The following is a 9,456-nucleotide window of genomic DNA, read 5'->3' as shown; positions in this document are numbered from 1 at the left end:
CAAAGGTTAATGGATGGAGCAAATTATGAACTCAGTGTCTGAGTCCTGAGTGTTGCCAGTGAGATTTCTAGATGTCAGGCTTGAAGCATCTTCAGACAGAGTAATGGCAGATGGTGACAATCTGAAAGATTTTCCTGGCTTGAAGTTTGAACATCTCTGGTGATGTTTCTGAGTGGCCCACACATCAACAGGCAAAAAGATTGTCTAAACACGGGCTGTTGGGATGATTTCTCTGACATTAATATCGTCCTCTAGCTTCAGTTTGCAGGATTTCAGGAAAAAGGGCAGCTTTAGTTCTCAATGATTCCAAATCAAAAGGAAGGGAGAAAATTGCAAATTTTAGTTTGGAGAGTCTTAGCCAGGTATTTGCAGAAACCAGAACTCAGGACCCAGTCCAGTTTATAGGCAAACACAAACCCTCAAAGACAATAGAACTTGACTCTAATATCCACAAAGGTGTGTTACTGAAACATAATTTTTCTCTCTAAAATCACCCTCCTTTCCACCAAAGATAGCCAAGTTAAGACTAATTTCTTTGCAAAGTAAGTCTGGTTTCAAAAAAACTTGGCCTGATTATTTACATAAGTGCAGCAATAAGAGTGAGTGACCATATAGGCTCTTTTTAAATATACTTTACTAGAAGTTTTTATAAGGAATCGTCAGATTGAACTTTTAACACCCTCTAAGGCTAAGAAGTCAAGCCAAATACTTGCCATCAGACTTGCCAACAATATCTATATATTTGGGTAAATTTCTTCATCTCCAAGTCCCCAAAATATCCTGAGGTTCCTGCACCTGCCAGGAAGTGACCTTCCTTGCTCACTTGGTGAGGCTGCTGGGAACCCGAGAAGCAAGGTACCAGGCTGATTTTTCCAAGGGGCTTCATTGACTCTGTAAAGTCAACTTTAGTTCCGTAAAGCTGTCTGGTCATATTTGAGTCTATGTATCTCTGTCAAAAATGACAATGTAGGGGAACCTGGGTGGCTCAGTCTGTTAAGTGTCTGCCTTCAGCTCAGGTCATGATCCCAGAGTCCTGGGATCAGGCCCTACATAGGGCTCCCTGCTCAGTGGAGAGCCTGCTTCTCCCTCACCCTCTGTGGCTCCCCCTGCTTGTGCGCTCTTGCTCTCTGTCTCTCCATCAAATAAATAAATAAAACTTTTTTTAAAAATGACAATCTAGGCAAGTCCTGGCAATATAACCAATGTTTCCAATTATATCCTATTACAAAAAGAACACATTCTTATTGAACTTATGCAAATAAGTATATTGCCATGAAAATAAGAAAATTCACTGAGAGTGTCCAAATTCTGGAGGAATCAAGTAGGGAGAAAAAGATAAATGTTTCTTATTTGTTTACAAAGGTATATTTTACCAAATTGCTCTAAGTCATTGATAGGTTAGGAGAAAAAGTTTCCTTAAATCTGAAAAAGCAAACATTAGAGAACCAGCAATGTTTCAAATAAGAAGTCATAAAAATTATAATCTTCTTCAGTTCATTCAGTCCTGTTTTTTTAATTCTTGTTCTGTTTGAATCAAGTTTTCCCACAAGTTCTGGAAATTCTTACCCAGTTCAGTTATATGACCTTAGGGTTAACAGAAACTTGTATTTGTCAAAAGTTCTTTCCATGAATCCCCTTGAGGATGAAGCACTTTTGCAAGGAATCTTTTGTAAAAGTATTAGAGTAAAACAATAACTGTCTGTAAATGATTAAGGACTTTTTAAAAAATGTTCATCATTACAGAACTGATGAGTTCATTATAATGGACATGACAAGGAAATGTGGTTATTTCTGTGACACACAACACTTCAATAATTAGAAGTACAAGTGATAACATTCATTATACCAGGACATATCAAAATTTTAAGAATTTCATATATGTTCTAGAATGGTTATAGTATTTGCCCACATAATATAACCTATGAGAGTTTATCGTAATTTATTTGACAATGCTTCCCATGTAATTTAACATACCAAGTAAGTTTAGCTAGTTTAAAATCTCTCTTTATAAGGCAAGAGAACAAATCTTTTGAGATGTTTCAGGGACCCTCTCAGATATCTCATATCTCAATAGTTAGTTCTAGGGGCGCCTGGGTGGCTCTGTTGTTAAGCGTCTGCCTTCGGCTCAGGTCATGATCCCAGGCTGCTGGGATCGAGCCCCACATCGGGCTCCCCGCTCTGCGGGAAGCCTGCTTCTCCCTCTCCTACTCCCCCTGTTTGCGTTGCCTCTCTCACTGTGTCTCTGTCAAATAAATAAATAAAATCTTTAAAAAAAATAAAAAGCTGAAATAACATTTAAAAAAAAAACAGTTAGTTCTAAGTGAAAGACTTTAGTTAGAACTTGATTTTTGGAAGTTTGTCAACAATATTTTTTGAAAAAAGATTTTAAAGTTCTTGCCTAAATAAGATCAGAGATCATTACAAAACTTAATACTTAATTATCTACTTAACCAAAGTGGCAATAAAAGATTGTAAAGTCAAATACAGAAGGTTACATTGTTAGCAAAACTTAGTTCTTTTAATATGGGAAGATTCAGTTTTCCTAAGTAACCAGACTTGATAAAGACAAAACATAGAATCTTTGTTTTTTTTTTTTTAGGCAGATTACAATAAAGAAAAACCTTTGTTTACAATTCTTATTAGGAGTAGACCAATAATCTGAGAAAACTTTGTCATTTTAACAGAGAGAAAAACCAAATCCTAAACTCACAGCAGTGTACTTTTTTGATATTAAAGCTCATTTATTTAATTAAATTATTTTGTATCTTAGCCACTCCTGACTGACGTAGTTTTGAATGCAGGTAAGGTCCAGAGCCGATGGCAAGAAAGAATTCTTGAGACATCTTTGGTACAAAAAGGTGGTTTTATTAAATCATGGTGACAGGACCCATGGGCAGAAAGAGCTGCACCAGGGTCATGAGAAATGGCCCATTATATACTTTCAAGTTGGGAGGGGGTTAGGGATAGTGTAAATCTCTAAGGAATTTTGGAAGCAAGGTTTCCAGGACCTTGAGGGGGCTAGCTATTGTAGGGAAAAGATCATTTATTACTGTCTAAAAAAACCTGAGTCACGAGACCCTTCAGATGTATATCGGTGGGTCATATGCTTGGAGGATGATTGTCAACATGTATCTTAGGGGGTAAAGATAAAGGAAGTTTTCCAAAGGAATTTTTATATGTTAAAGAAGACTTACAGGATCCTGGGGGTCAGGCTAAGATTGTCTTTTGCCTTAGCAAAGTATTAACATCCAGGCAGCTGAGTTCCTAGAGAAAGGTCACTCTGCCTGTTTCAAGGACTTGTCAATAGGCTGTAGATAGTAAGGAAATTTAATAATTATTCTTCTGCCATTGTTTCCCACATCACTGACCATGCATAAAATTCCTTTCCAAAATCCCTTCTCCAGAAACCTTCCACAACTTTCTTTTTGACATTCAGATTTTGTCCTGTGCTTTCCCTTTTTAAATAGTTAACCTCACTTTAGGACACTTTAGGATTATTTTTTCTTTAACCAAAAAAAAAAAAAAAAAAGTATTTCTACTCTTTATGCCTCTTCTTACCAAAAACACACATCTTATTCTCTTTGCATACAGAGATGCTTCCCTTATTATTTCTAGTAGTCTTAATTACATTTATTAGAATCTTTAATTCTTAGAAACCTTAATTTCTAATGAAAACTAAGAAGTAAGCTGTGAACTGTTATACCAGCTTTCTTTAAATTGGCAAATTTTTGAATACTTTTCATAATTTCTAGAACAATGTGCTTCTCCATAGTACAATCTTTCAGTAAAGCACAAAACATGTTTACCAACAGACCGAAATTTATCCTTAGTTTTTCTGTAATAAAGAATTCAAAAGCAAATAAACCTATATTCAGTAATTAAGGTTTCACTATTTCATCTTATTTGGAAATGATCTAGATATTCAATGAATTTAACTTAACTCATCACTTAACTTAGCAATTTTAAAGTTTTAAGTTACCAATAAGGTTTAGTAAAACTATTTTAAAAGTTGACTTAAAAACTTTTATCTATTTGCATCTATTCAATTTAGTTGCTCTTAACAATTAGGTTCAGATTACTCACGTGAGACATCAGACAAAGCCAGCCATTCTCCCAAACTGGTTTTTTTGTTGTTATTGCTGTTTAAAATTTTTTAAGTTATAATATAACCTTATTTGGTTAGTATACCCAGGTACAATAAAAGTATTATATTTAATATTGATAACTCTAAAGGCATGTCTATTTTAATTAAACCAACATGCTTCATTTAGCTTTTATTCATTAAAGATTGATCCTAGAGAATGTGAACTAAAAAGCATTTGGGTTAGTTTTTATATTTCTGAGGGTTTTAGAGTAGTCAATCCTTACAAGTGCTTGCCTTCAAACCAACTATATAGAGCTCTTCTACAAATTCTGGCAACATACCGTCTGTAGAAAAATACCACACATCTACAACATACAACATATATATACAGATATATATATGTATATAAGAACTTTCTTATATATAGTTCTATAAGAACTTTTATATATATATATAAGAACATTTACTTACATATATATGAACTTTCTATGTTCATCACTTTTGTTTCTTAAATTCCACACGAGTGAAATCATATGGTATTTGTCTTTCTTTAACTTATTTATATATGAGCTTTAACTGACATATGTATATATATATGTAACTTTCTCTAACTGAGTTATACATATATGAACAGATGTAGAGACCTGTAATATTTATAGAGACCTAATATTTATAGAGAAGATTTTTCATTTGTCCAATTTCCAAATACTTCCTCTTTCCTCCAAAACTTCTTTTTCTTTTCCTTCAGTTAAGAAACCTCTCCCTAAAGTTTGCATTTCAAAGAATGGCTCTTAGGTTGAGATATGAAAAGAAAATCTATATTACAAAGGCACAGAGAAAGTACCCAAGTTTCTTTGGTTAACTTGAAAGAACTTTGGCTTCCTTTTTTTTTTCAGATTTTATTTATTTATTTGACAGACAGCGAGAGAGCACAAGCAGGGGGAGCGGCAGACAGAGAGAGAGGGAGAAGCAGGCTTCCTGCCCAGCAGGAAGCCTGATGCGGGCTCCATCCCAGGACCCTGGGATCATGACCTGAGCCGAAGGCAGATGCTTAACCGACTGAGCCGCCCAGGAACCCCTCTTTTTTTTAATTTAAATTCAAGTTAGTTAACATATGGTGTATTATTAATTTCGGGGTAAAATTTAGTGATTCATCGGTTGCGTATAACACCCAGGGCTCGTTACATCAAGTGCCCTCCTTCATGCCCATTACCAGTTATCCTATCCCCCTACCCAACTCTCCTCCAGCAACCTTCAGTTTGTTCTCTATAGTAAAGAGTCTCTTAGGGTTTGTCTCCTCTGTTTTTATCCTATTTTATTTTTCCTTCCCTTCCCCTATGTTCATCAGTTTTGTTTCTTAAATTCCACGTGAGTGAAATCATACGGTATGTCTTTCTCTAACTGTCTTATTTCTATTAGCATTATACACCCTAGTTCCATCCCTGTCGGTGCAAATGGCAAGATTTCATTCTTTCTGATGGCTGAGTAATATTCCTGTGTGTGTGTGTGTGTGTGTGTGTGTGTGTGTGTGTGTGTGTACACCACATCTTCATCCATTCATCCATCTTGGGATTGGTTAAAAAAAGAAAGAAAGAAAGAAAGAAAGAAATATTGACCTTGAATTCTTTCTGGGTCCATATTTCTCGTTTTGCAAAGATTTGTAAGATAAGGACAGTTGTTCTCAATTCCTCAAAATATTGGGTTGTAACTTAAATCATAAATTGATATATCTATCCAACTTTATTATCTTCAATTGCTTCTTTCCTTCTGGTTACATAGTTTTCTTTTAGCTTAGGGAAAAAAGCCTAAAAAAATTCCTATGAGCTCTGAATATCAGCTTCTAATCTGGCCAACTTTTGACTATGGAGCTATTTTTAAAAATTCTTTTAAATATCTTGTCAGTTTTCAGCCAGGACAAATAGCAAATTTTTCTGGTAGCACTGAATAATCCCTCCTTGGGTTTAAGAGGAGTCCCTAAAGAGGATGCAAAGGATACTACCTTCCCAAGATCCAGTCACTCCCAAAAATAACCAGAAGACTCAACAATCTGCATGCCCCAGGTGGGTAGACAAAATGAGACAAGCAGAAAAGTAATAGTTATCCCTGGGAGAGAAAGGATCAATAGCCAATGGGTTTGGATTTGGAAAGGAAGGGGCACTGTGAAATTTTATTTTCCTCTTCTATCAGCCCCTGAAAATCAGTCTACAGCTGATCATTTGTAGGAGAGCCTATGAGAAATCCTGGTCATCTCTTTCCTCTATGAGAAATAATGACCAATGATCTTACTAATTCTCCTCTAAATTTGGTAGAATCTTCTGAAAAGATCTGCTGCTGTCCAGGGGACATGAATTTTTTTGGTGGGGGTCTAGGATTTATTCACAAAGGACATTACATAGGAAGGCCAGAAGCTGGCAAAGCCTGATAACAGAGTATAGCACAGTGAGTCCTACTGTCTGTCCCAGGTGCTTCTGCTAAATTTACTTCCTGACTTTCAGCATTTGCATGAGTAATCCATATACTCTGAGCCAAGAGATTGCGCTAGAGTGCTCTCTGTAAATCTTGTCGCAAAAAAAGAAAGCTAAAACAGGAAGATGGGGCCAGATTTTGAGAAGGAGAATTTACATTTGATTTAATTTTTATTCTGAGTCTAATTTCTGTTCTTACATCTTATGGGGAATGCCTAAGGGTAGTCATTGCATTTCTTTGTGTCCCCCTTTTAATTTGGTCTCCCACATGCCAATGAATCGATTGTTTAGGACGACAGCTCCCTAAAAATCTTCTTTCAAATACAGCCAAATCAAAGGATCCATCATCTGGCCGTTGAAGGGGAGGAATTCTCAATAGTAACTTAAACCAATAAGTCTTTTCATGAAAAGACTTGGAGTAGCTCCAGGCTTAGAATAAATTTTTACCACAGACTCAAGAGACATTCCTGGAGTAGGTATAGATGATGTAGCCCCCATGATTCAAAAAGTTCATTCTCGGGCGCCTGGGTGGCTCAGTTGGTTAAGCGACTGCCTTCGGCTCAGGTCATGATCCTGGAGTCCCGGGATCGAGTCCCACATCGGGCTCCCTGCTCAGCAGGGAGTCTGCTTCTCCCTCTGACCCTCTTTCCTCTCATGCTCTGTATCTCTCATTCTCTCTCTCTCAAATAAATAAATAAAATCTTAAAAAAGTTCATTCTCAAAATTAGTCTAAGAAAGCAAAGGCCTTCACTGCAGGTGGTAACGTGACTTTAGTCTCCCGAGGAAGCATGAGATACCTCCAGTCACAGACTCGCTAATCTGTGACACTGGGCAGGCACTACTGGAGTGGGATTTTTCCAGCACTAACACAGTAACAAAGGTTGAGATGACAAAAGCCCCTGTGAACTAGGGTCTCTTATGACAGATTCCCCTGAGAGCTGACATAGTTGGACGAAGACTATTGGATCCATAGCCCATAGGGCTGGCCACCAGATGCACAGCAATACATGCATCCTCCAGTTGCCAGAGACCAAAGAGAGTATTCTCACTGGTCAAAAAGCCAAGTTCTCAGGATATAGAATGACACAGCAGACAGACCATCTCTGGGAGGAAAAGGATTAATAAAGACCAAAAGTATTCATCTCAAATAACCAGTCATTGAAACCAAAGGGCTAGTTCCACAAATATTTTCTCCTGCTAATGTACATTTAGAAAAGGAAAAAAAGGACTCTCACCAGTCTGCTTCCACTGGACTCTGCAGTTAGATATCCAGGAGTCTGATGTGGTAAGAATTCCTTCCTTTTGCAATTCTATCAGAAGTCCCAGGATCTTTCTACTGCAAAAGCTTCAGAATGTGCAGTGCCCAGCCAGTGAGGTCTCGTTAGCTCACCAAAAGTGCTGGTGAAGAAAAATTTTCCTCTATCCTTCAAAGGTTTTTCCAGCTGGTCTAAGAATTAAATTGACATGAGACAGATTAACAGAAGAAAATCAAATTTAATTTTGTACATATGGGAATCACACAAACATGACAGGTTGAAAGACAGAAAGGTAAAATGAAGCATATATGGGGTGTCTGGGTGGCTCAGATGGTTAAGCATCTGCCTTCGGCTCAGGTCACGGTCTCCAGGTCCTGGGATGGAGCCCCATGTAGGGCTTCCAGTTCAGTAGGGAGTCTGCTTCTCCCTCTCTCTCCGCCTCCACCCCTACTTGTACTCTCTCTCTCTCTTTCAAATGAATAAAAAAAAAATGAGGCATATATGCCATCCTGAACTAAGGAATGGAAGAGAGGTGGAGGTGGTTAATGCACAGGGCAATAAGAAAAGCAGTTGACGGTAATTAGATGTTTGCCCTGCCATACAGATGGGTCATTCAGATAAAATTTCTCTCTGTTCAACTCTTATTCAGGGAAAGCCTCCTCCAATTTAGATTCTTCTAGGTAGTTAAGGGAGGGGCAAAATGTTATCTTGAGCCCATAGGGTATTGAATGTCTTCAGCTCAAAATAATCTGCATGCCAAAGTGGCACATTTTGGAGAGACTTCCTCTGAATCCCTTTGGTCCCATACATTTTAGAAATTTGTTGCAATTTCTTTGTAATCCAGTGAATGTTTAATTTTACTACAGTGAATTTTATTACTACTCATGTTCACATATATGCACATGCATAGACATGACTAAATAGAGATACAACAAAAGATTAATAGTAGTGTCTTTCTCTAAGATAACAAGTGATTTTAATTTATTTTTTATATTTTCAACATTTTCTAGAGTTAGCAAATATTATTTTCATAAGAAAAATATTTTTCTAACACCAAAAACTATGTTTTTATATAATACAGTAAATTTTTATGACAATAAGATTTTAAGAATATTTTAAATTATACTTGGTATAATTTAAGAATGCAGGATAGCTTAAGGAATATATTAGAAAATATTCCACCAAATTTAAAATTTTAAGGACTAGTTCCATCTGAAAGAAGTCCAGATACCCAAAAAGTTCAATTTTTTGAGAAAAACTAACTCTCCAAATATTTTGAATAAAGTAATACACCAACAAAACACAAATTACAAAATATTGTATATAATGGTTGGCATAGAGAGATGTACAAGCACAGCATGTGTTTGGAGGGAGTGGTATATACAACTAAATGTATATATGGAATTCATGAGTAATGCAATTTTTTCAAGGCCAGAGGTCACTAACAGGATTGATTTTATGGGCCCACACTACTGATCTGATGTTCTGCACTGAGATCTGTATGTATAAAGTCACTGTAAAATTTTTAAAAGCTTTGGGTTTTTTTTTTTAAGCTTAATATATTTTAGATGATTAAAAAGCCAAATGTTAGCCTTGTGTATCTTGTCTGAGAAATTAGCATAAAAGTGCTAAAAAAAAGTGCTATGTAGAT

The sequence above is a fragment of the Eumetopias jubatus genome, unplaced genomic scaffold (assembly GCF_037043125.1).
Source record: "Eumetopias jubatus isolate StellerSeaLion01/CBP00866 unplaced genomic scaffold, mEumJub1_p1.0 scaffold_4, whole genome shotgun sequence".
Taxonomy (NCBI): Eukaryota; Metazoa; Chordata; class Mammalia; order Carnivora; family Otariidae; genus Eumetopias; species Eumetopias jubatus.
This window is presented reverse-complemented; position numbering follows the sequence as displayed.